The sequence below is a fragment of the Columba livia genome, chromosome 10, assembly GCF_036013475.1.
Source record: "Columba livia isolate bColLiv1 breed racing homer chromosome 10, bColLiv1.pat.W.v2, whole genome shotgun sequence".
NCBI lineage: Eukaryota > Metazoa > Chordata > Aves > Columbiformes > Columbidae > Columba > Columba livia.
Window position 1 is genome coordinate 12,862,462 of NC_088611.1, and position 27,907 is coordinate 12,890,368.

The following is a 27,907-nucleotide window of genomic DNA, read 5'->3' on the forward strand; positions in this document are numbered from 1 at the left end:
ACAACAAGTGTTTGAAATAATTTTGCTGGGTGTGCTGTCTCTTGACTATGGGCAAAAAATTCACAGGTAATCCAAGAGTCCCTGAATTTCAGTGAGAGATATGAAAATATTTTCTTATGTTGAAAACCTTGAGGCTTGACACCACAATGTTTAACTTGTTGAAGTTGAAAATTTTCAAAGGAGTATTAAAAGATTAATATGGCCTTGTTAAAACTGTCTTTTAAAGTATTTAGACCAGTTCAAATTGTAACTTTCTCCAAGTTGTTCTTAAAAAAATAATTAAAAAAAAAATGAAAGGGATGGTGGGGTTAAAGCTGCTTTTTTGTTGCGAGGTTGTTCCCTGAAGCACTGAATTACCTTCCATAAGCTCTGTCTGAGCGAAGGCCAAATAGAATTTAAATATTTTCATAAAACAAGAAATTGTGAGTAACTTGTGTCTCTAGTTTCCGACGGATGCTGTCTGAAATGGCTGATATCCTGTCCTGAAAATCACAGATGGAAACTTCATCTCAGCACAGTCCTACGGCAATAATGAAATGAAAGTAGCAGAGTCTCATTTACATTTCAGAAATAGTTCTCTGCAGTTTCCTGTTCAATCTACCAGATTTTCTCGTGTACCTGAGGTTGGCTGTTACCCACATTTAGAGGGCAGTGCTTTGGGTTTGACTGTGAGTATGTAGGTGATGCTCTTCGTTACACAGGGATGCTGCAGCAAGTCCCGCTACAGCAATAACTGAAGCAGCAGCAACTGTTTGATGCTGTTTTGACAAAGCTTAACTCCTTCCTTTTGGCTTTCGCAGTTCTTTTTAGTCAGAGCAACTGCAGCGCAAGCTTTTCTCAGGTGATTTTTTTGCTGATTTATTTAAATAGCATTTTTTGTTTTAATAACCTGTTTCAGAAACATGCTCGAGACTGAAAGTCTGTGATATAAAATGGCAACACTCGTGTGTTGTTTCTGTAAGGGGGAAGTCAAAGTAAACGCATACTTTGTGAAAGTGAATCACATGCTTTGTAAAAGAGAATATATACTGTGTGCTAATAAGACTGTGTATTGACTGTAAATGCCTTTTATGTGAGTCTTTGAAAGAGAAGAAAGCGCAAATTACTAGGGAGGATGGAGAAGGCTGTAGATCAGGGTAAAAATGTGATATTTGGCAGTTTCTCTGTATTGGTGCAGCCCCTTCCCCAGCACAATAAATACCAGTTAAGTATTTAGAAAAACTGAGATGTGCTACTTTTGAACAACACCTGTGACTTTCTTTAAAATTTAGAGGGCCAGAAGTTAAGGTGCTGGGTGTTTAGTGAGTCTTCTGAGAGCACCCATTGATCTCACCAACACTCTTGAGGCCGTTGGAGCAAACACAAACGGGCACATAAGGGACAGGACTGACAGCAGAGCTCGTCGCTGTATAAAGAAATCTTTTTTAATGTATGGATGCATATGTATGTTCGTATGTATTGTATTTTTAACAGAGCTGCAGTGTTTCCATGCAGGAGTTGTCGCTAGCAAGGGGATGCCAGGGCAGCCTCTGGCACTCTGCCCAGCACGGAGGGTCCTGCCGAGGGGCGGTGCGGGAGGATGGGTCCCGCAGTGCCCGAGCACCCTCCTCAAGCGGTGCCAGGTGGGGTACCAGGAGCCTTGGTGGCACCCTGTGTAAGCCCCCACAGCGTAAAGGGGAGAGTCTTGCTGGCAGAAATATTTCTGGTGGACATGAAGGTTTCCGCAGTGGTGATTCCACTGGTTGGCTGCCTTTGCAGCAGGTACCCCAGGGAGCAGTGAGAGCTCCTGGTTTCTCATGGAGCCACATGTTGCTTTGGAGTCGCTGAGGTCATCAAGGCACTTTGAGTTGTTTAAGGATACTCGAGTGCTCCTTGTGGTCCCACCAAGGGGGAACCTCAGGCTTACAGCTGTTGGGAGTGATCTTCTTTGCAGAATTTGAGGTTGATGTCTCCACCCTGCCCTGCCATCAGCAGCCCCCAGTGCCACCCACCAGTGTGGTGCAGCAGCTGGTTATGCTGTTAGTTCTGGTGGTGGAGACTTGGGGTGTGGGTCTCTTGTTGGCCAAAGCTACATCATGTGGTCTCCTTACTGCACTCTCTGGTTAGAGCTGTTCCTTGCTGATGTTTCAGTTCTCACTTCTTAAAGCAAAAAATTCTCAAGAAATGATGTGTATGACAAACAGGTATACATGAAACCAGCCTTCGAGATGTTAGTCTGGTGCGTGAGATTTGGGAAACAATAGAGCTAAGACAGCACAGGCCACCTTAACCAAGCCATATACATTGCAAAACTCTCTTAAAATGATCATGTAGTTTGGGGGATCTTTTTCTTTTATTTTTTTCTTCCAAGGAACCTTGTTTGGGCTTCGGCATGTCATCCAAACCCAAGTGCTCCAATCTTGCCACATGGTTGGTTCCCTGTTCCTCATTTCTGTGTGCCCAACAAGAGACACCTGGGATCAGTTTTGCAGAAGTGTTCTCGGGTTTGTTACCACAGCTGAGGCTGGTTGGGGCTGTTGGTAGCGCACGGGGTTATTAGTGTCCATAAAGACTGTGAGCCCTGGTGGGCTCAGATTGGTGCCTGGAGTTACTGGGTAACTCAAACCAGCATTTATCTGTAGCCTCCCTTTTGCTTTGTCTCAGTTTTCCAGCAGTGAGGTGGTTGTGATGCCATCAAACGTCTCTGCAGGTGGAGGTGAGGAGACTTTCAATGATGTTGCAAACTTTGATGCTGCATGACGGAACTGGGGATGTGGTCAAGAGGAGCTTGGTAATTCTGCATTCAGCTCCATGTTTGGGTAGTATGTGCTAAGTAAGTAGTACATGCTATGGAGAGTACAGATTTTATAAGGGTAAGAAGAAATGCTTAGTAACTACACATTAGGTGGGAGTCCTGTAGGAACGAAAAAAAAAAGGTTGTGTAAATGAAGACTTGATAGTAATACTCATTCCAAAGGTGTAAATCAAGATTGTGTGTTGATGTTGCCAACTTTGTTGCCTAGTTTTTGCAACCTTAATGTTATTTTAATATAGGTTTGGAAGTAATTCTATAAAGGATGTACAGCAATATGTTAACATGCTGTGCCATCCTACATTTAGGGCTTGTAATAAGTCTTCTTTTTTTTTTTAAATTGTCTTTGCCAAAAAAAAAATAGTGACTTTTGAGCACTGAAGTATGTGTTCATATTGCTGCATTTTTATTTGTTTCTGGGTGCTCTATGCCCTGTCTTATCACAAGATCTCAAGGCTGTTACTGTGTTCGGTGTATCTGGGAGAAGCAGTCAGGGTACTCCATGCACTTGGCAGGGATCCCTGAGCAGAACAGGGTACGTGGTGGTGGTGGAAGGGCTGGAGGCAGAAGAGCAAGCACACAAGAGGTTATAACCACTTAATGCAGGTTCTTGCAGCTAAAATAGCTAAAATATAAATATTTGCTGGGAGTGGGGAAGACATACCAGGGTTAGATATTTTTGCCTAGATGTTACAGGTCTTTTTTTTTGAGAGGGAACCTTGTGAAGCTTTCTTATTGTCTGAGGGAAACAGCAATTCTCGTGCTATGTGAAAAGTTTCTGATGATAGGTTTTTTCAGGAATTGGAAAGATGATGTGCATGAAATAGTTTGTGGTGTCTTTTTTTTCTTTTTAGCTTTGTTTGTGGTGGTGGGGTTTTATTTAAATATTTTGTCCTTTCCCCCATTGATGGGCATAGCTACACTAGTCTCACCCAAACTGAAATGAAGATAGAAAGAAGTGTAGAATTCATCTCCTATTTCAGTGTCCAAATATACTGATTCAAGTGGACACACAGATGACAAAATTGATCATATTAACAGTTTGTGTACCTGGCTTTCAGAATGAAAGCTGGACCCTTGATAGGAGTTTAGTGTTATTATCGACATTCTCACCAGTGCTCTGCACACATCTTGGGACAACGTGTTTCATCTGTCTCTGCCTAAATTTCACCATGTATGAAATTAGATAGCCTCAACTGACTTTACAGGTTTTGCAACTCTTATGTATGCGTTCAGGTGTTCCCGGAGTCCCAGCACATGGCCCTGCTTCCCTCCTTCCCCCGTTCCAGCTTTGCCAGCTGGATGTGAGCCCTTCCTCAGGACCGGCTGATCCTGATCTTTGGTTTTTTAATTGGTTAGTGGTCCTGATTGGACAATTAGGAGTCAGTCTCTGGGGAGGTGTTTACTTTGGTAGAAGCTCCCTGACCCCCTCGATGGGGCCATGTTTTCCAAGGCATAGCTGGCGTTTCCCTCATAGCCCGGACGTGCCCGCTCAGGGCTGCCCACGCTTCTGCTCTCCCAGCCTCAGGGCCTCCTCTGGGTTTCTTATGCTTCCTTCCACGTGAGGCTGAATTTAATTATTGGGGATAAGGTCCTCCAGAGCAGACCTTTAAAAGTCCTATATAAAGATGCTGCTCTTAAGTAATTCAATATTTCAACTGCTCTGTGCTGGATTGATTGATTGATTAATGGTGGAGTTCATTTAATTAATCTAGGGCTTCACTAAGTCACATGTGTTACAGTAAATACTGCGATGGTGCTGATAAAGGGGGCGGTTGGGAGCCACAGCTCCTTGCTTGCCCCTCTCATCCCTTTGGTTTTACAGCAAAGTTACAGGTGCAGAGTCACCATGAGTGACTGGGTGTGTGCGCCGGGGCTCTAGCTAGATGAGTCTCATTGGTTTGCTATCTATAGGCTGCTAAATATATTTTGTATGGCAAGCAGACGTGATACTTTGTCACTTCCTACAAGTGTGCGTGTGGAGCGAGACGGTTTCCCCCCCGCCCCAGCGTGTGTGCCCAAGTGGTTTGCCTCAAATTTTGGATTCTATAATGTTGTTATGTCATTGCATATTGACAGGGACAATACCTGCTGTTCCCGAGTGGGCTCCCTCCGCTGAGTGCCTGCTTGTTTTGTTTGCTCTTTGCTGGCCAAATTTGGCCCTTGGTGGGGGGCATCCAGGAACTTCCATGTGCATGTATGTGCTGTCATGGTACCTGTGCAACACCCTGGGGAGCTGTGATACTGGCTACAGAATACCCCAAAACCACTAGTTTCAGCACAAAGCTTTGTGTCTTGGCCACAGAAGAACTGTGTGTGGAGTTGCAAAGCCTTGTCTGCAGGCTGGTGGAGGTTTCATTTCTCCTCACTCTCCTCCCCCATGCAGAAACCTTGTTTGTCCCTCTTGGTGGCCTTTACAGGTGGAGACTGCGTTTTCTGCTGCAAGTTTTCCATATCTGCTTTGAGTACACAAGGTGTTTGGGGACAGGGCTTTCATGGGGACCTGTGCAGAAATGTCTCCAGGGCTTTGGTGCTCCCATAACCCACTCCTCCTCCTCTCATTGAGAAGCGTTGGTCTTGTGCAGAAAGATGGCTTCAGTGGGTTTGGATGGGAAGGGGGTGACTGAAATGGCAGTGATTCTGGCACCCTAAGATTTGGTACAAACCTTCCCAAATCTGTCATTGTACAATAGACAGGAATGAGATGTGACTGGCCTGCCACAAACCCTTGGAAGGATTGGGAATTCAAAGCTGCATCTAGTTGGCCATGACCCAGTGCTGAGCTGGGGGCTGTGCCTCTGTACTGGAGAAGTGACAGTGACTCCGGGATTGGTCATCACTCTCACACTTCTAGATTCTCCTGTCCAGACTTTGTACAGGCAGGCCTAGAAATAGATGAATAGGCACACACATGATGCACGTGCAGTAATCCACACTGCTATTGCACGATGGGTATAAAAGGCCCAAATGCTGGACAACCTCACAGCTGGGTGTGCTCCTACGTAACTAGTGCACGGGCAGTTGTGCAGCAGCTGAGTGCACCTTTTTTTCTTTCTCTTTATGTTTTAAAAAAAGGAAGTGAAGCCTTGATTCGTGGACAGACAGCTTAGTGCTGCTGGCATAGGTTGGCGGTTTGTTGTGTGGTTAGCTTGGTTCTCAGACTTGTGTGTTGAAAGGTAATGGGGTTCATCTCCAAGAGAGCTTTTTGTCAGCAGGATGTCTAACTATGTGTTGCATCTGTTTTCTCACTTGCTAGTCTAACAGAATTTAGTCACAGTATATTTGATGAATAGCCTTTGATAAAAGGCACTTTTTTTTTCTTCTTTTCTCTTTCTTTTGATTTGGTCATTGTTGTAATACTGTGAAATGCTGATGGAAAACCAAGTGAAAATGATCAGTAAATGCTAATGCGATGGGCGATACATTAACCCATAGGAGCATCGTGTTGCTTGTGCCGCTGGTGGAATGTCACATGTGCTGAGAAGGATGCTGATGCCCGCTGGGGGGCTTTGGGTGATTTTGCCAGTACCTGGCCGGGCAGTGTCGTGTGGACCCCTTCCCTCAAGTTCACAGCTATTGCTGCTCGCCAGCCCTGGCCATAGCGTGGAAAGAGCCTCTCGATGCTCTCTTCAGCTCTGGCCCCCGGTGAGTGTGGGATGGAAATCCTGCCCCGTTTGATGCTGTCTCTCCCTGCAGCCGGGCTGTACAGGAGGCACTGCTAGCAGGAGTTTTTGAGCTGTTGGATTTGGAGTTGCTGCATTGTTCATCTGATTAAATTGTATTTAATTAGCTTTGTGTTTTGTCCTTTTGTTTCGGTGAAGATTGTAGGGTGGGAAGAAAAGATAAAAACTGTCTAAATGAAGCTTCATCATTTAAAACACATATAAAAACTCTGTGAGGTGCCTTTTATTCCTTAGTCCTTTATCTTCCCTCACAAGCTTTCCGAGAATGAGTAGTGCACGTTGAGGTTTATCTTTGCTTTTATGTGCAGTAGCCACATGCTTAACATCGAGCACATTTGAGTTGCATTTCATAGGGCTTTCGCAATCCCTTTATAAAGGGCAGATCTGCTAACATCACCCTCTTTAGATCTAGCAGGCAGGATGTTCCTCCATACAATGAAGTGCTCACAGTCTCTCTTGCCAGACCAGTAAGTGAATGATTTCAAGCCTGGTGGGCAATACTTGTGTCCATGCGTAACACAGACAGACCACAGTAGTAGGCAGCTGCATGTAATTTTGAACTCCACTCATTGAACTGTAATAAAACAATATAAGCACTGCTTGGGGGAAAGATTGGATGCAGTTATCCTTACACAGGGCTCGGGCATATGAAAGCAGTGCTGGCTGACAAGAGGATTTTGAGATTTGATTTTGATTGAATTGCAGAATTGAACAGGCCAGGAATGTCAGTGGAAGGCTAAATGCCTGTAGTGCCATAAAGTTTTATTCATGTGAGGCTTTCCAATATAAAGTAGATGGATTATTGGAGAAGGTGTCAAGGGACATGAAATAGAAGTGCCCAAAACATAAAATGTGAGTATAAGGATAAGATTACCTCTTGCTTAGTACATAATTAGCTCACAAAAATATTTGGGGTAGTTGTTTGTTTATTGTTCAACCTTTTCAAAGCTAGTTCATTACACAATATAAAATAATAGTCTTTAGTTTTACTTCAGATCTCTCTGGCTGGAATTCATATTGCTTTTAGGAACAGGTTTACATTTCTTTCTTTTTAATTGGAAAAGAAAGAAGCTCATTTTTTAAAAAAAGAGGGTGGGAAGTCCAAAAGATAGAAAGGAAAAGGGAAAAAAAAAAAAAAAAGGAAAAGTCCACAGGATATGAACACTCAGCAGACACTGAAAACTATTATGCTCAAAAACAAGAGCGGGATGTGTATTCACATACCACAACACACTGACTTATTTCATAGCTCAGTAATGCATACGTAATTAGAGTCAAATTTGCATAGGACAGCTGATATCCAAATTTGTATGGCTTTAGAGACAGCTTCACTCGTTTGCAGTGAACTATGAGCAGTAAATAAAGTTGCACGGAAGACTGGATGTGGGTTAGCAGAAGTGTGCTGCATTTTTGTGCCCAAATTCTTTATCCGTTTACAGACCTCTGTCTTGGTGAACATTTTCCCCAAACATACTCTAAATGACATATATTATGACTGCAGGAAAATAGCCATAGCTTTATGCTACATCCATTCGCTTAGAATTATAAAATAAACAGTAAAATGGCCTTCTTATTACAAGCCCTTTTTCTGTTTTAAATTGCATTTTTGGAAAAGAGCTTGTTCTGTTAATCCTGCTTTAACTGAGAACACAAATACTTTTCTGTGTGTGTATTTTATAAGGAGGTGGTGTGTGGGGCATACAAGATTGTCAAATTGGGATCTCAAATTACCATAAAATATAAACTTATGAAATGATATTTAAAGTGTACTTAGAGAACAGCATATATTTATATTTTCTCAACTAGTTGCCCATGAGCTGCATGTTCTTCCCTTTCAGTCCCTCACGATTGAGCTCACGTGTATCTTTAGGCAGTATTTATATGTAATTGTCTTTGTTGTTGTTTTAAGTCTGAAAGAAACATCCAGAGGGTTGTTACTGTGCAGATTTTAAGCATTGGTTTTGAAATCTTCTTTTGAGGCTCTGGATTTGTAAATTCTTCAGGAAAGAAATGCCACATCGGTGTTGGTGGTAACTCTCTAGGGATTTGTTAAACTTTTATTTACCACATGTTCTATGTATCATGCTATTTTGGGTTATTTTGTTATTATTTAGGTTTGCTGAAAGTAAATGTGCTGAGGATTTGGCTTAATTGAATAGCAGTTTATCTCTGGTGAGTTTCTTTGAAGGAAAAGGCTAAAAAAGCTCCCTTTTCCCCTGCACCCCCCCCTCAGTTCATACTGGCTGTAGTCCTTGAATTATGTGTGGCAGAGATGCTGTAGTCAATAGAATGAGTTTTCTTCCTCCCCCTCCCTTTCCCCAACCCTCTGGCTTCATTTTTGTAAATAGTGTTTCACAGCAGACTGTAGTGCAAAGAGATGGGGTGTTGGGGTGTGGGTATCGTGGGAACCTGGCTGTGAGGATGGGGTGAGGATGCTGGGGCCTTTTTGGAACTGATGCAGAAGCTGGCAAAGCGCTGCCATGTCCCCATCCCTGTCCCCAGACAGAAATAACGCCCTTATCCAGCAATCAGTCCTTAGTTAAAAGCACCTCTGAGCAAACTTTCTTCAGACAGAAGAACGAGTGGCTTGGCCCCACGAGTTCGGGTTTTTTACCCGTGGGCTTTCTGGCTGATGTTATCACTCCCTGGCTGGCGGGCTCGGGCTCGGGCTGTGGATGAGGCCGCCGGGGCTCACAGCGCCCTGTGCAGCAGAGCCAAAATATGTACAGAGTCACCCAGTGGCACAGAACCAAGAACTTTGAACCCAAGATACTGAACGAGCTTGTTTTAATTTTTCAAGTTATCTCTTGAGTTTTAGTAGCTTCTTATAGAGAAGAAAGAATTGGGGTTTCTTTCTCTTCTGTTCACTTTTTTCATTTTATTGACTATACTAAGTACCTCCTGCTTAATATTTGGGCAATTGTGAGTTATTTAGAACTTCAGTTTAAATAGGAAGGACAAAATGGGTGAGCTTTAGATGGCTTTAAAATATTACTTTTATTTAAATTCTGTAACATTTCACTTAAATATTTTTAAAATGCAATTTTAAAATTGTAATACTGAAACCTGCAATAAATGTATTATGTTTTAAAAGACTAACAGCAAAATAATAAATACATTTTTCTGTTAACATTTTAAAGAAAATCAGCCCAAAGACCTAACTGAAGTTAGTTATGTGAAAATTGGTAAGCTTTGACCTCTTCTGTAGACGAAGAGTTTGGTTTTGTTTTTCATTGGGATGGGACTGAGCAGGAAGTTTCAGAAATTCCTTTGGTGATTCAGTAAAAACTGAGAAACTCGTGTGGAGCTGAAAAGGGGAAACCTTGTTCTCCTCCAATCTAGAAATAAAATAAAGGCGCAAGAGGGCGAGATCTAATAATGCTGAGATCCTTATTTATTCAGTTTCTCACAACAGATCATGTTCAGTAAATGTTTTACATGCATAAATGCATAAACTTATTATGTATCCAGCATATTTAAGTAACTTTCATTTAATAAATAAAAATGTATTTCCATTTTGTTGCAGTTCCACTTTTCAACCAAATGAAGATTGGTACAAATAACAAAAATTACTAACTAATGGAAATAGTCATTGTTTCTAACATAGTCATAAACTAAAACTTAGAGATACAAATGAATGTGAAAGTAACCTATTCTCTTCTTTAGCAGGGAAAGAAGTTCAGCTTAGTGAAAGGGTTATATTTTATTAAGTGGCTGCTAACCAATTAGAATCAATCTTTCTTTAAGAAAATAAATGTAAAATTACAAATGTAAAACAAGATAAATATCAATTATTTAAACCATGTTTCCTGCTTTCTGATATAAGCCATGATTAAAATCAGTGATTCAAATAGCTTTGATTTAAATAGAACTTAGGTTTGGGGTGGATTAACTTATGATCACCAATGTCATCTCTCTGAGGATGGAGGAGGTGAGTCCCAGGTGCTTGGTCACTCAGAGGACAAGAGATGTGGACAAGGGATCCAGGCTCAATTAAAAGGGCAGGATTCCTGCTATTGCCCCTCACAGCTCTTGGCTTCTTTCCAAGAGTGTGAGGGCTTGTGGCAGGTATAGTAGAGCTCAGTCCTGTTCGGAAGTGGGTTCAGCTCATCGGTTATGGAAACGCAGGAGCTCAGTCCCCTTCCCCCGTGCATCTCGTACCCCTCCTGCACAGGCAGCATCCCTATTGCTTTCTGGCTTCCCTGCTTGCTCCTGGAGGGGTTTTCTCACTGTTCCCACTTGTGTTTGGCTTTCCCTGTGCCCCTTGAGCCTGTTTGAGGACCTGGCACAGGCACTTGTTTGCCCAGAAAGTATTTTTGGCAATTCAGTTCTCCCAGGTAAAGAGCAAGTATTAAGACTTCTTTTACCATTTCCTCAAAACCTTCTATTCCAAGGCTGTACCCCTTGAAATAAACTTTTTCTTTTTCGTGGAAGCCATGGTAATGCTCTCATTCAGACCGTGGTGAAGCCCTACCTTTCCCACCAGCTCTACCACAAGCTCTTTCTGGTTCCCTCCTAGGCGTCCTGCAGGACAAGTAGGAAAATACTGAGCTTGGCTGCACAAAACCCCAAGGAAGAGTAAAATAGGCATTTTTCTGGACAGAACTTTTTGAAACGGGGTAGTGGTGGGGATCGGTAGAACTCTGCCTTGGTGTCTGGTGGAGAGGAGCTCATCTTGTAACACCATAGATCACAGCTTCCCTTGACGGGGTCTGAATGTTAAAGAAACCCAGCATAAACCCCAATATGCTTAGGTCAGAGATGTCAAGTAGAGCAGATTGCATTCAAGTTGGACATAAATTATTTAAAATGCCCATAAAGTTGGGTCAACGGTCCTTGCATCAGGAGGAGTCATTTTAAGCTTGTATGCTGTAATAATTTCCATATGATGGCCATTTTGAACATAGAGAGTGGAAATCCTTTGCAAGGTGCAGAAGCTGAGAGGAACACGTGGAACTTATTGTAGTAATGTTTCTAGTTGGAAGTTCTCAAAATAATTAGCTTGATTTAGCTCTCTTATTTCTATCTGTATTCCAGATTATGTCCAAGCCTTTTATGGAGCATAAATAGTTCCTTCAAGTAGTTCTGGCAGTCAAATACTCATGCCATAAGAATAGGGCAGACGGAGACCTTCCACCAGCGCTGGGTGAAGTCGGCTCTCCTGAAGGAGGCAGATGTTTTGGCAGAAGAATGTGCCATGTGTTTCTTGAGTCAACTATCGTAAATTTGCAAGCAGTTGATTCCTAAACAGTTTGTTTTTTTTCCATATATTTAGGGATAGCTAGTAGTGGACTGATCCAATTAGTTACTGATATTTAGACCATATGACTTATTAAACTGCACAATTACAAGTGAATGAACTTAACAGCAGTGTGTGTATTTTAACCCAGTCAAATTTCTTCAGCAGGTTTTCCCAGGCTTAATCCATGCTAATTTATTCTTCTTACCTTCTGACTGTAGTGACTATCTTGAGACAAATCAGATGAACGGGGTCAGATTTTTAGCTGGTATAAGCTAACACAGTTCCTTAGTTCTCCTGCAGTTGGTGGGGCTGTGCTGATTTACTCCAGTCAGGAGTCAAGGCTGGGGTGTCTGCCCAGATGTCTGCACTTAACCTGGTACTAGCTGGTAACTAAGTTGGAAAAAATCAAATGTTTTCGTAATTGTAATATGCCGCAACAGGAAAGCATCCAGGAAAATGCTCAAAAACAGGATAAGGGGGCTCAGGCCTGTGTGGGACAGATGCTGGTTGTAGGATGCTGTGGTGTAGGACTGAGTCCAAGGGAAATGTAATTTATAGAGCTGTGATTTGTAACTGGAAATCGTGCGCTGGAAATATTAGTGCATATACTAAGGTATCCACAGCTGATATTTCAGATTTTCTCTGAAACATTTAAGATTTCTTTCCATTAAGAATGAATGCTGGTTGAGGCTTTCCTGTACAAATGAGTAGGTATATAAAATGAATATATAACCCAAACACAAAATATAGATGTATGGAGCATGTAATAAGATGGCAGGAGAAGGCAATCTTGTCTTTTTGGGGTGTAAACCCTTGTGGTCTGCGTTTTGGGATGTGTCCCCCTGGGGAAGAAGACGCCTGGCCGCGTTGCGATGTGCAGTTCCTGTTCTTTAAGCAGGTGGTGTTGCCTGCTTGGCCATGTCTGAAAACCACCCTCCAGTGGTGCCTGCTGGGGCTTTCAGAGCCTGGAGACTCCTCAGACTTTCTGGCTTGATTGTTCTGTTGATTCATTCTTGAATATGTTGGTTCTTTCTTTGCAAAGCTCCAGTGAGATATGAAGTATGTCAGCCTCGTCAGAGCAATAACTTTATTGTGGTTGCTTTGGGTGGCAGGCCACCGGCTAATTCATGTGCACTGTGAAGGATGGGGTGGGTGTATGTGAGTAGTAAGTGATTTTTGGCATTTGCTCTTTACTTTTGAAGTGAGCCCACTTTGGTTCCAAGTTCAGAAATAATACACCTAAGAATAAATAACCACACTAAAACCAGAGATCGTCTGATGAAAACTAAGGTGGCAAACCACACCAGGTAAACTTTGCAAAAGGCAATGCAATGCTCCTTAGTATTCAAGATTTTATCTTGAAGAGTTATCTTTAGAAAAATAAACGTTCTCTTGGAATCAGCCATACAAAACCTGTGGTGCTGGCTGCAATATGCTTATTTCTCTGGAGAGACTGTGGAGAGGAGGGTGATGATCATCTGAGCAGCTTGAGACCCCCACAGTGTACATAGTTCTGACGCGGGATCATTTGCTGAAACAAGCTGAAAACTCTGCCACAGAGGAAAGCCCTGTCTGGAATAAGATTTCTTTTTTTAAAAAAAAAATAATAATAAAAAAATCAAACTTCCCCTTTGTGATTTATGATCCCTCTAACAATGCCACTTTCTCAAAGCCATGCATCATACACAAACAATGGGCCACATAGAAAAGCGTACTCCCCGGAGTATTACCAAGCATGTAATTTTGTCTTTAAATTCTTTGGAGTGAATTGTAAGAACATGACTTCATAGGAACCTTTGAGACATTACAGCTTTTAATAATGCTTTGCTGCTACATGTAATACTTCATTTTTACTTTTATTAATTAAATTGCTCCTTGCGTGTGTGTGCAGCAGGGAGGGGATCCCGTGCATCCCGGCACGCCCGGGCAGGCTGCGGCTCTCAGGGTCTCTTCTCCCCTCCTGAAGGCAAGGGGGCTGCACTCTGCCTTGGTCTCATGGATGTTCTTGAGAGTTTTCCCCCAGTTTTCAGCTCCCGGACGAGCACACCCCGTCCCTTCAGCGCTCGGTGCCGGTTGCCGTGCCCACGAGGGGGTGCGCATGAGAGGCAGCTCCTCTTCTTTTCCACTGTCAGCTCGTTCAAAATACCGTGGGGTGTGCAGCGTTCCCACCCTCGCAGGGCTCACGTGCATGGACCGGCTTAGCTCCTGCGTGTGCTCTCCTGCCCGGGGTTGCTATCTTCTTGCATCTTTGATATTTCTAAATTTATATATATGTTTTTATAAGTTTTCAAGAAAATTGAGGTCAAACTTATTTCATCCTGTAATCCCTTTGCAACTCCCCCCTGTACACTTTATTATTCTTTTTTTTTTTTTTTTTTTAGCAGGCACATCGTGCATTATGTAAAACATAGGTGAAGCAACATCTTTAGTAAATCTGAGTTGCCTTTCTGTCTGCAGCAGCAGGGTTTGGATCTGGCTGCTTATCTAATAAAGGGTGGAAGCTGCACTTTTTGCAGCTTTTTGTAGCACAGTTTGTGGGCTTGCCCATAATAATACAATTATGAAGGTTAACAGGAAAAAACTGGGTCCAGGAGTGATTCCAGGCAGCTGGCAATGCTGGCGAATTGGAAGCGCACCACCAATGAAAACTGCAGTGAAAAGCAAATTAAACCTCATATCTGCCATCTCACTCGCTTTTCTCTGCTTTCCTGTTTGGACTTGAAAGGTGATTGGAGCCAAGGCAGTGACAGTTGACGGAAGTGCTGCAAGGAGAGAGTATTTATTTACAGTGAATCGTGGTGATGCTTGTTCAGGATGCGGTTTCACGCAGGATGTTCTGTCCCCACCCCCGGTTTGATCATTTCTCAAAAAAAAAAAAAAAAAGAAAAAAGAAAAAAAGAGAAAAAAAAGTGCTCCTTGATTGTTTGAGGCCGCAGCTAATGCTCGGAGAACCGTCGCGCAGCGTGCCTGTACTTGGAGTGTGTGGTAATGTGCTGTCAGAGGAAGTTCCTGTATTGGGCATGGAGGCAGCTCAGGACTAACTCCTGCCCAGATGTGTTCAAACACAATGTTGGGCTTTTGCATTTAAACAGGGCAGTGTGCTGGGTCCCTGTGCTGTGAGTGATGGTGAACATGGGCCACCCACTTGATTGCCAGCAGTGCTGCCAGTTGATGCTGCTGTACATTTTCTTTTCTGGGGCGAGGAGAGAGCAGAAGTCATCCCCCCCTTAAGTTTTAATATATCAAATAAGTGTTAATGTCAAATTCAGTTTGCAGAAAGTGATGGGGGTTTGGGATATGTTCAGCATTTGGGTGGAGAATTTCCCCAGTCGTCTTCTGTAATCAAGATTTTTCTCTTAAGTCTACATCGGGTGAAATAACTCTTCAGAAGATCACCATCTTGGGTGGGTGAATTCCTCATCAGTAAATAGTGAATCTAAGGGCAGGGTTTATCTGAGGATCCCGTTCCATCCCAGCACAGGAGAAGGGACAGACGATGCTCTGCTCGCTGGTAACAGGTGCTATGGTAGTCATGAAGTTGTATGTAGTTTCATATTTTGTCTCTTCCATTATTTTAGTATTTATGTTAAGTGCTTGATGGAATAGATTTCTGGTTTATATGAGGATGAATGTGTGGTGGTGATGATGATGATGCAAAATGAGGCCACAGCAAGCAATAGTTGTAGGGCTTTGCTGGAGAACAGGTGTCAAAGGAAAAGAGAAAGAAGAGACAAAGTGTCTGTGTCATGGAATATATTTAATGTGCATCGTAAAACGAATTTACGAACAACGCTCTCAGCTCAGCTACTCGAGCCGCTTTTGCAGGGAGAGGCTCTGCCCGGGGAGAACCTCTGCCCTACGTCCCATTGACTTCTTGTGCTGTATCTGGCAGGTGATGAGGTCTGGAGTGGGAAGACATTGAGAGGATAAAAGCCCTAGGGAGAAATAAAAGCCAAAGGGATGTTGGTTTGGTTTGGGTTGGTGCTCGCCGCGGCTCATCCGGGCTGCACAGAACCAGCTAACGAAGCTGCCGGCTGGCTTTACAGCCCTCATACCTCTCACTCCCATATCAGCCCCAGCGGCCGATTGGTTTCGTACAGCTCCTGACAGGCAGGCAGAGATAGTAACTTCTGTTACTACCAGACGGGGCTGGTGATTAGATAGGGAGAGTTTCTCTATCTCATTTTTTTCCAGATAGAGTACAGGGCTTAGGGACGTGCTCTAGCGTATACATTTTCCTTCACGGGCACTGAGCGGGGAAACTATTGGAAACTTGAGGGATTGGGGGAAGGAGTGAATCTGGGGTTTTTTATTTATTTACTTTGACATTTTCTTTCAAACTATTTTTAAGAAGTACATTTTTACCAGTTTTTCTGTCTGGAAGAAGGAATCTAATGGGTTTTTTTTTCCACTCACGGCTTTTAATTACATCATTGCCATCATCAGGTCCTTTCTACAACTCCCACATTGTTCAGCAGACACAGTGAAATGTTTTTAGGAACCTATAAAAGCCAGTAATTTGCATCCAGAGGCCATGGTTGTAGTCGGCGTTCAGACAAGCGAAGCAACTGCCTGGGTAACTTTATGGCCGGTACCTGTGCTGCGTTGTGTAGTCACTGCAGTGCCGCCACCGGGGAGAGCGGGAGCCTGGCTGTGCCTCCCGCACCGATTGCATCGCCTGTGCCGTTTAATTAAGTAATGAAGTCGTTAGGGCTCGTAGCCGGGAATCGAGCTCCCCAAAGGTCCGTTGTGCCAAGAGGACGAGCGAGAGCCAGCTGCCCTTTGCGTGCCGCTGAGCCTGCCTTCCTCCCCGGCTCCGTGTTGCCTTTCCTCAGCCCTCTCCCTGCCTTTTGCACCCCGGGGTCACAATTTGTGCCTCCTTTTGGTGTTGGTCTCCGCTTAGTTATTGTGTGGTGTTTGCAGTTGAACCCCAAGATAAGTCATGTCATTCTTGGTGTGGGATGCAGAGTTGCATGAGATGGCTCTTGCTGCGGGTGATAACTGAGTTGACATGGGTCATCGAGGGCTCCTGCACATCCACAGCTTTTGGAAACCATCAGTTTCTGAGGCTAATAAGAGCCCTGTGTTGCAGAAATATGTTAAGGTTTAAGATGAGATTTGCAAAATTGCCAAAGATATATATATATATTTCTTTTCCACATCTGTTTCAATTCAGGCAGTCAAAACATCTTAAGTAGCTCTGAAAATGTCACTGTAGAAGATCCTGCTCACAACTGGTCTAGCTGAATAAAAAAGGCTAAGACGCTCCAGAAAGGAGGAAACCTTCTTTGTAAAGGTGATAGAATGGCTGTGGTTTGGTGTTTGTTGGGTAAAAATTTTAAGTACTTTCTTAGCAAGAAAGATGAAGCTGCCTGTTGTCAGCGAGATGTGAAGCCATGAGATACAGGACTTTGGAGCATTCAGGGTCCGGGGGAGAGTTGCCTAAATAGTAGGTAAAAAACCAGAAATAAAAAAAAGAGAGTAAAACCACATTTTAATTGAATTGGGTCTGATATTATGGGAGAGAGGCTACTAGGTCTTGCAAGGCTGAATTACACTTGGGCTTCCCATCCATGAAGGATTCGCATGCATTTTTATTTTAACGTCCCACGTGTGAATCTTTCAGACTGCAAACCCTTTCAATCAGGTGCACAATATTGTTTTTTCATGATTGCTTTGTACACTTGTGCTTCCTGACCACCGTATATTCTGCCCATCTGAAAGCATAAAGCTCCGCTCCTTGAGTGGGAAATAGTGCGGGTGGCGCGGGGCGTGTGGGATGCCTCTGCCCCTGCACGGGTCTTCTGTTTCCAAGACTTCCCAGATTCATCTGTTTCTGCTCCTTAAGTTATATCAACATCAACAAAGAAATAAAGCCAGGTCTTTACTTTTAGTACAGATACCGTGAACAGGCTGCTCAGTGCATGTTCATCTCCCAGCAGGCACGTTTCTGCCAGACAAAGGAGTTTTTGATGCCCTTTTTTCTTCCTCCATCTGAATAGGCTCTGGCTGGGAGTGAGATATCTGTTGTCAGACCGGGGTGACCAAATACCCCGTGCGCTCGGGCTCTTCGGTGCTTGTTGATACTTGCGTGTGACCTGGGGAAGAGAAGATGGTTTGCTGAGGTTGGGGGGAAATATTGAGAGGATTGACTCATCACCCCAAATTTGGGGGATGCAGTGCTGTGCGCACGTTCCTCCGCAGGACCGCTGTGTGAAGATGCTTCTTTGGCAGGAAGGAAGATGGGGGAAACACAGTATTCCTTCTGGCCTCAGAAAGTTGTCTGGGAGTCAGAAATGTGCAGGGCTTGTACGTAACCCAGCCACGTCGTGCCGAAACACGCTCCCTGAGTCGGGGCCGGGGTGAGCTGCAGTGACTGACAGTGTCTTCTCCTGTCCAGAGCCTGAATCCAACTGCTTTTCATGGCCCCGAGTGTTTGCCGAAGTGGTTCCCAGCCAAGACAGGAAACTATTTGACTTAGGGTGCTAGAGAGCTCCTCATGGTATTTACAGATAAAAGGGGAGGAGTTGAAAATCTTAGTCCATATTCAGCCCAATCTGATAACCTCCAGGGATTTTAATAGTTCAAAGAAATTTTGGATAGCAAACTTGTGTGCTTAACTGGAGCTGAAGCCCTAACCCTTGGAGGCATCCAATCCTTAGTAAGATCTTAAAATAACAAATGCTGCTTGTAACTCTTTCTTTTTTTTTTTTTTTTCTTCCCTTTTAATGTTTTGAAACCACTAAGCCATTCTAGAAGTTAATACTTAGGTAAGAATATGTCCCTGACCTTTAAAATTAAGTGTCTCTCCTGAGCATTGGTGGCACAGAAACCAATTTTGTTCAACAGACTTCAGTCTGTGAGTGGCTAAAAAGCAGAAGGTGAATTATATTAAGTAACTAGATGGACAGAATGTGTTTTATAGGATTTGGTTAGTAAAGCACTAGTAAAATGACTGTTTTCTGAGATACTTTAACTAGGTTATCAGCTTAACGCTGTGTAATGTTGTTGGCTGGAGATCACGAAGACCTCTCTGCAAGTGACACTTGAATTGTGGATGGAAATGCCTAAAGCCGACAAGAAAAGGAGATCCTGTGCAGTTCTTCTGCCCTGAGGTCAGGTCCGTCCTGGCAGCTCTGCTGGTGTTGGGTTGGAGCTGCTCCTTGAACAACTTGTGTCTGCTGAGCAGAGCCATCTCCCATCCTTTCAAATCAGATGGAAACTCCCCCAGGCCCTGCTCCGTTCTGCTTCCTCCCAGCTCTTGACTTTCTCCTTTTCCCTTGATTTTTATTTCACCACCACCATCACTGGCTGTTAGAGACCTTGGGCAATGCATTCTCAATATCCTCTAACACTGTTGGAGGCAGTAAAGAGAGGGTCTGGTAGGACCATGAGTGCGTTGCCAGGTTTTCGGCTTTTTATTCTGGAGACTCTGCTCCTTTCTTTGCAAGCCTAAAGGTACCTTCTGCTTCAAACAGGCAGATTCACTCGCTGATTAAAAAGCACTGTTAATTTAGAAGGAAGGCCGCATTCTTTCTCAACACCATCATTAATTAAAGACTAGGAAATTGCCAATTCACCCAACATTCACATCCTTACCAACCTATGCTCACATAATTTATTGCCCAAATATCTTAATGCCCAAGTACATGCTGAGGCCCGTACACAAAACCGTAACTCCAATCTCATGTATTTTTCCTATGCATAATTAAGATGATTGCTTCTTAAAACCTTGAGTATTTTTGGTAAAGCACCTTTGTTTTTCTGAGGTTGGATTTTCAGATTGTGCCCAAACATGGGCACCGACTGTGGCCACAGCTTTATGAAACTAGGTTTAATCCTGTGTGTATGGGTGTGAATCATAACCCCCAGATGAAAATAGCTCCCTGTGTCTGGGAGGAGCTAAAAAACCCAAGATACCAAACAGTCCTTTAAGACTCATGGTTATAAACTGTTGCAGGTTGAACATAGAAAACAGAGTTTAATGTTGGGAAGGGTAACGTAACTATGTAAACCCCACTTAACAGCGTAGACACATTACTCATGAGTTACACCGTGCCTCCTAACTCATGGCAACGACGAGTGTCTGGCAATCCCCACCATCTGGTGAACTCTGATGTGTATTTGAACAGCACAGTGTGTTAGTGTGCCTATATACAAGACGTATTCGCACACAACATATAGTGGCAGGGGAAAGAGAGAGAAATTATGTTTCAGCTGTGAATGACTTATATTTACTCAAGCAGCAAAGAAATAGCTGATAGCTCACGAGTGATCAAAGCTCATGGTGAGTTATAGAGGTCTTTTCTCACCAGTGAGGAAGATATAGCACATTTCAACCTGCTGTATATCCTTTTAGTCCAACACACACATTTTAATGCTTATTTTTATTTTGGTTTAGAGGCCTTTTCTCCTTTGCCCAGCAAGTGATTTTTTTTTTTATTATTATTTTTTTGCAGTCTCTTCTGCCTCTTCTGTCTGCTACTGATGCCAGAGACAGAGCAGATTGGGAAGCCTTTGAACACATTACTGCTTGAACTCGAATGAGATTTTTTTATTGCTTGGTTGCAAGCTCCTGTGATGAGCATAAGGAATTTAGTTTTGATTGACATGATGTACTCTTAAAGCAAAAGTGATCTATCAGCATTCAGGCGCCCACAACTTGTTTTTTCTTTCATGACGGTAGTTATGTTGCAGTTGTGCTACAGCGATGAAGGTTGAATTGCAGTTTCCCTTTGAATCCTCTGATGGAGGAGGCAGAGAAGAGTGAGTCAAAATGGGGCCATTTTAGGTCACTCCTAACAAACCAGGCTTGAGGATCTTCTCAGTTTCTGTTGCTCTGACTGTTTGTGTTCAGCCAGATCTTCCTCTGGTACACCAGCATTCTCATTCCGGTACAGAATATTTTTACAGATGACACAACCTTGTTATCTTCAGCTTCGGTAGCTTTAAAATGAGTTTTTACAGTTAACACGCATGTGATCAATCTTGTACCACAAAGAGAACTTGTTTGGAGAAAAGATATGATATAGCCTGAGCCTGAATGTGAGGCATCCTCCCTCTCTTCTCCTTGTGCTCATTGCTAAATGCGAAACCTCTTCGAAGTAAGTTGCTCTCTAAATGAGTTATTATTTGGCCTATGGTTGGTATAGAAGGCACGTGAGCATCCTCTGGGAGGAAATGCGATTTTATATATTAACCCTCGAATTTGGGAGAGTTGGGTTGTGGTTTATTTCTGTGCTTTGTAGGGCACTGAGCAGATTACCTGGCCTGACTTTTCCAGGTCTGGGAGGTGGGTACGGTGCTCCTGACCTGCCTCTTTCAAGCATATTGTCTTCTGTCCGGGGGCCTGGGACAGCAGTATCTAAAGAACCATCAGAATAAAACTAGTAGTTTCATTTCTATTTGTAAATATTTGAATATGCACATAACCTTGGAGGGAGAGAGGGGAGATTCAAACAAGGATTAAAGCAGTTGTAAGAAACTTGTTAAAAAGCTTCAGGGTTTTGTGAGTTGTATGGTGCTGATCATCCTTGGAACTCGCCTGTGCCATCCTTTTCCAACTAGGAAAGCCTTCTGAGTAGGTTATTGATGGATAAATATTGCTGTAGCTCCTGTATGAAGTTTATATGGTTTGTAATGCCTGTTTAAGGGCATTCCCTGTTAAGTGGAAGGCTCCTTATCCCAGGGTTGTGTTGCCTTCACCCGTGGTCATCATGGCGGGTACATTTGGAGGAGCTCACCATGTCACTTCCCATGCCCTGCTTGGTGTGGAGGATAACCAAAGGAGTGGGCTGGCTACAGTTACAAGTTTTATACCTTCTCAAGTACAGAAGTAGGTGTGTTTGTTTGTTTGTTTTTTTCTGGAAATGCAGGTATGTGGGGTACTGACAGTACAGGCTAGGCTTTAGAGCTCAAAATGAATGATTGTATAATTTGTAATTAATATAGTCAGTGTGAAAAAAAAAATCTGAGGATGGTAATTTTCAGAGGGCGATTTTAGGACCTTCAGTTTTATATTTTGCAGTTATTTGGGAAGATTTGGCTAATTATTATAGGAGAAAAACTGTGTTTTCATCAGCAGCGAATGCCTCTCTGCTGGGCATGTCCTTGGTTGTCCAAGTCTCCTTTGAGTTATTTACTGAGGGAATAGTGACTGAACACGTTAATTCAATGTGCCCCTCTTTGTCATCCTGCTCCTGCATTTTTTCTTCCCAGGTTCCACTCCTGGCACTCTGCAGCTTCCCATTTCTATTTCAGTGTTCGAGGCAGTGCTCAGAAACAGATGGATGGCTAGATTTCAACCCCACCTCCCAACTTACACACAGTCCACATCTTGCACTGCATTCATGAGCGCATACGAGCAACAGGGTGCTTGGTGTTTGCTTTTTAATAAGTTCATCCCCAAATCAGAGCTTCCCCATTTAGGTCAGGTGCTCTACCATGAGCAATTCCCCTCCCTGCCCCCACTCCCAAAAAAAAAAGAAAAAAGAAAGTGGGGGGAAAAAAGGGAAATCAATGTGTTTGAAGCAGAGGAGGGTGGGGCACACGTGCTTTTCGGAAATGCGCTGTTTCCCGGTGCCTATTTTGATGACTTTGAGCAGATTTTGTTTGCAGGTGTGCCTGGTACAGTGTGATTGCCCGGGGAGCGATGCGATACGATGAACAAAACCTCAGCTCTACATTTGCTTTTCCTCCTTTGCTTTGCGGTGCCTGGGTTTTGATGTCTTGCTTCTCAGAAGGCTTGACGGTAGTAATAACGGAAACAGCAAAAAATGTCAGCTTGACTACTGTCTGCGTGTCGGCACTAGTCCAGGGAGTTTCAAAGGGATGTTTTATTGATTCTGTAATTGCACAGTAGAATGGACAAACTGAACTGTACCTCAGGGCAAGGAAAGCCCCTGTCTGAACGGCATCTGTTGGAGGTGTGCGGTGCTGTAATTTGGGCAGGGAGTGCTTGCTGGGCGGTTTGAACCAGGGGACTGAAATCTTGGTTTAACCCTTTCATTGTAGGTGATGGAAACTCCAGTCTTGGCTTCTGATTGTAGCCTAGGAGAAAGATCTGCTTTGGGGGTCCCTTTCATTCCTGACACGTTTCTTTGGGGCTCAGCTCCCCTGAGCTATACACCAGCATGGCTTTTAAAGGGAAGCTTGGCCTGTGGTCTTTTCTGCGGTGTTATCCCTCTAAGTATTCCCCTCCTCTGAGATCTTGAGCCCACAGTATTATAACTCACAGCATTTCATCGCTTGCAATATCCACTTTTTAACTGAAAAACTGGCCTTAATCTCTTATGAAATAAGCTTGCGTTACAGTGTTTGTGCCTGGGAACTGGTAACTTCCTCTAGCATGAGCTGACTACTTTCCAAAACTGAAGGAGTGGACTGAGCTGTTTTGCTAAAACAATTGCAAATTAAATTTGTAAACTTTTGCTGTTGCCATATTTTTTTCACTGGCATGCTGTCTGTGTGCTGTGTCTTTAATTTGGTGAGAACAGAAATCAATTAGGCTAACCTATGGCAATTCAAAAACTGCAGGGAAAAATAAACACGCTGTCTTGACTTGATATGTGGGTGTCCAGGGTTTCTGTCCCAACTATTCTCTCTTATTTCTTTCAGCCAGCTAGAGCTGGGTATCCTGCAAAGAGCAGTGCTTCGTCCCCAGGGCAGAGCTCACAAAAACGAGGGTAGAAAGGCAGCACAGGAGGAGACACTGTCCGGCCTCTCTCTCTCTTGGAAGGACTGTAAGTTGGGCTTCTGGCTTTCACAATTTCAGGATTAAAGGAAGGAAGAGCCAGACTGGTGCAGAGCTGGGGACGGGAGGGTGGCAGCACACCCAGGAGCACCCAGCTGGAGCTGATTGATGCTCCACAGGCTTCCAGGGGATGCCAGTGGCTTAGGAACCAAACCCTCATCTTGGAGTTTCTGCTGCTCTTAATTACGGCCATGATTAGGCAATTGTTGAATAGGCAGATGGGTCAGAGGGTGAAGTACTGTTTATTTGGAAGTTGTGCAAACCTTTAATGTGTTTTGATATTTTGATTTTAATCCTAGCGCTCTTTCAAAGCAACTTGCTGGGATAAACCTGCAGCGCAGTTCTGTCCTGTACTGGATTTCAGTAGGTTTTACAAGAAAGTACTTTAGCTCACAGTCCTGTGAACGGAGCAGTGAGATATTGATTTGTCATATTTGGTGGTGCGGATTTTAATAGGTAGGTGAAAGATAGCTTATCTTTATCTAATTTTATATTAAATTCACAGCCACTATAGCGAAAGTCTCGAAGATTAGTCTGGACCCTCAGTAGTGTAAGATGAGGGGCTGGTGAGCACAGGTAATGTTGCTGCATGGCTTGTTCTGTATCAGCCTTCTAATTTGGAGGCAGGTTTAATAAGAGCAGAATGGAAATTAAAATATCAGGCTATGAACTAATAGTTTAACATTTGGCTGAGTCTTTATCACCTTCCTCCCCCAACTCTGACTTTTGTCAGATTGCTCATAATTTCAGTCTCAGTGATCTGACTCTCTGTTGTCTTTTTGTAAGAATGGTGAGGTGAGTGTGACTGAAAATACAGAATATGCACTAATATTTCCTGTGCCACATCAGATCACCAAAATGACTAAAGAACATCCTGAACACTAAAATTCTCAGCATATATTTTCTGTCAACACTAACGCTGAAGTGGAATTGCCCTAACCAATCAGACATGGGAAAAACACTGACTTACTGACCCAGAAAAAGCTGTATTTCCCAATTTTTGCAGCATCTCTGCTCTGGTTGGCAAGGAAAGGTGGCCAGAGTCGGGATTTGCAGTAGCACAGTGTTTGGAAATCCCAAAGGCACTCCAGACACATTGGTGAGCGTGTTAGGAGAATTGGTGCAGAGTCCTGAGGGTAGTAGCCATGGGAAGCAGGCGTTTTGCCAAAGCTCTGCTGAATATCTCTCTGCCTTGCTGATAGAAATCATTCACGCTTTTTGGCAATGACTGTTGCAATAGTATCCATAGCTGGTTTTGTGATACCATGAGTACATTCATAACTGCTTGTAAAAAAAAAAATTAAAAATATATATATATATATATATAGAAGGCTTGTGGAGTTTACCAAGTAGTTGCTTGCTGGGTACTTTGCTGCTCAGTAGCATTTTCAAAGCATCCTAGTCCTGCTTTTGGAAGGATCTTTGGAGATGTAGTTCTCTGGAGTTGTTTTAATTAACTTGTGGGTTCCTGACAGCCTGTGACACTTGTGAAAAGTGTATTTGGATGCACAGGAGTGCTGTGGCCGAGAGCAGCCTGTGGGTCGCGGGGAGCTGCTGCTTTGCTGACCAGGCAGCGAGCCAGCAATGGTGCGTGGTATCGTGTGAGCTGATATGTGCCAGCGCCCAGCAAAAAGGAGACCATGTGCCAGTTCCCCATCTTTCAGGTCTCGTTTTCCCTTCTTTATTCCCTTTTTTATTCTGTTTTTCCTCAGGACCAGCACTGCCAGGCAGCTGGCTGCGTGTGCCTTGGTGCGAGGGGGGTTTGTGTGCTCTGAGCCACCATTCCCCTGTAAGCAGAGGTGACCTTAGAGCACATCTCCAGGCAGCAGTCACCTCGCTGCAAGGCGCCAACATCTGCCTTCCCGCACTGGGAGCACTGACAATCAGGTGGATTGCCACATCACCCAAAGTAGCAGAAAGTAGTCGCTTCTGGGCCAGGCACCGAGGCCGGTGCTGGGCCCTGCCCGTGGGATCTCTCCATGCTCAGACCTCAAGTAGCTGCTCCAGCTCGCTGCCTTTTTCTTTTTTTTTAAACCCACATTAATTTAATTATTTCAGTTCCTGGAAATTTCTGTCCAGAATTTGATTGTAAGAGCTGGGTGTCTGGAAGATTAATTTGTCCTTTTGGACTGCAGATGTACCGTTACTATTTTATCATCATCGACAGTGGCTGTAAGGAGCAAGGGAGGATGCAGTAAAATACAGCGATGCTGACAGTGTAGAAATAGTGCATCTTCTTGCTGTTTGATATTTTGATAGAAACCTTTTATCACTTTAAAAACTGGCTGTGTATCAGTATGATACGTTAAAAACAGAAGTAGGAAACTGCAGGCTTTTAATTTGTGCCATTTGAACCCTCTTACCTTGGATGAATGCAGCGTGTAAATTATAGTTCCCATGAGGTAAAAATCAGTCAAATGCTACTTAACCTTTACTCTGCCATGTTTCGTGTTCCATTTGTGCTTAAGAGAATATGTGCATATGCTTTCATCTCGCTACCATGTGAAATCATCCTTAAGGTTCCCGTAACAACACGAACTGTTTTGAAATTCGGATTTAAGGTGAGCAAAACTGCTGCCTTCTTAGAGTTCTTACGGCTGAAGTGGTTTCAGAAATTTTGTTTACCCTTCAAAGGTGAGGAGCTGGAACAGGTTATTTTTTGTTCAGCACGACCGCAGCGATTGCTGCTGTTGACAGTGTACCTGCCGGATAACTTAATACCATGGTTTCTATTATAACCGGTTTATTTGCATGGTTATGCTTGTGCTATGTATTTATGTCTTAGACTGGTATTTTCCAAAGTTGCTCTCCTGCCACATAGGTTGGTTTTATTTTTCTTGTTTCAGGAAAAAATATTCAGCTATTTGAGTAGTTTAATATAGAAAGCAACTTCTCTCCATGATAATTTCCTAGTAAAAGAATCGGAAATTTGTCAACTTTGATGCTTGACGTGCAAAATATCTGACCCAGAACCCACTAAATTTCCTAGAAAATGTTTTCTTTTGACTTGCGTGTTTGGACCAGGTTTATGGTTCTCAGTGAAGCTTGTACCTAAGATTGCACTTACGTAATTTGCCAAGTGATATTAGTGAGAGTCTGAAAAATGTACCTTGGCACCATTTAGAGATGCTTAATAATTCCGCTTTTGGAAGAACAAGTTTTTAATAATAAAAAAGCGGAAAAGAAAGTCAAGATTTTTTTCCAGTGAACATTTTCATTTGTGGAAAAACAAAACAAAACAAAAACCAATCAAACTACAATAACCCACCAGCAAAAGAAGAAAATTGAGGAAATGAGAAATGATTTTCTCAAAATAACTGACTTAAGAGTCTGAACAATATTTGCATTCTGTTAATTCAAGGGTTCCTGAAAAAAAGAAATAAAAAACAACAAAAAAATCCCACCAAAACCAAAAAAAAAACCCCAAAGTTGTCTCTTCATTGGTGAGCTGTAGTGATTACAGTGAAACAGATGTGCTGCTGCACGGGGACCCCTTTGCCTCCAGCCAAACAGGAGCTGCAGCAGGAGCGGCTGTTACGGTCTCAGCTCCCTCCTCGTTCTACGCACCTACCTGCTGTGGAGCCTTCAAACTCCAACCCAAGTATTTAAAATAATATATTTAAAATAACATTTTTAACACGTGCTTTTTTATTTTATTATTATTTTATTTTTTTCATTTTTTGAGGGAAAAAGGAAATTAAATTCTCAATGTTACATGATTGAACCATCAACAGTGAAGGGAAATGCACAAGTTGGCATGGTTTGTAATGCTTAAGTTGGCTGCGCTGGATATCTTATATTTAATTATATACGTTTGATACCATTTAGAAATATTATTAAATTTCACACTTAACAGGGGCAAACAAATCTAAGAAATTTATTGCATGTGTTCAGTGTGGTAAAATCAGAGCTCATGGAGGAAGTTTTTGCTTTAAACAAGATTAGTTTTAGTCATAGTTATTCATGTATACAGAGTCAAATCCCATGTCTTGAATTCCCTTTTTGTGCATTCAAAAAGCAGAATTCCTGCTGGTGTCCATGACTGGGAATCTACAGGTGTTTCACCTGAGCAGTAAGTGAGTGAAAATGGAAGATAGGTGTGCTTAGAATAAATAAAAACTCCTTTATAGTGGCTAGAAGCAGGGAGTGAGAGCACCACGCCGAATTGCATTTCTCCTCCACAGCCTCTATATGTTTTGGAGGGTTTTTGCAAACAGTCCGTCTGGTGTATTTTATCCCTAATATGGAGAGAGAGGGTTGATCAAACCTCAGAGTCCTTCAGGCCAGAAACTTTTTGTTGTGGCCAAAAAACCACACAAATAACCCCAGGGGACTGAGAAAGCCTGGAGTATACTCCTATAACCCTTGGGGAACACTGCTGAGATGGGGATTCTTATTTGTAGGCATGAGAAGAAAACTGAAAATTAATTGTAAATAGT

At 43.0% G+C, this 27,907-nt stretch overlaps 1 protein-coding gene across 15 annotated transcripts in view; it reads left to right on the forward strand.

Moving 5' to 3' along the window:
* Nucleotides 1-27,907, forward strand: part of FOXP1 (forkhead box P1) — a 383,604-nt gene that overhangs the window by 71,117 nt on the left and 284,580 nt on the right. The window contains exon 3 of one of the 15 annotated variants that reach the window (XM_065075374.1): nucleotides 23,333-23,457. The exons of the other annotated variants lie outside the window; for them this stretch is intronic. The gene's annotated coding sequence lies outside the window, so the exon portion shown is untranslated. The remainder of the gene's footprint in view (nucleotides 1-23,332; nucleotides 23,458-27,907) is intronic. 15 annotated transcript variants of the gene reach the window in all.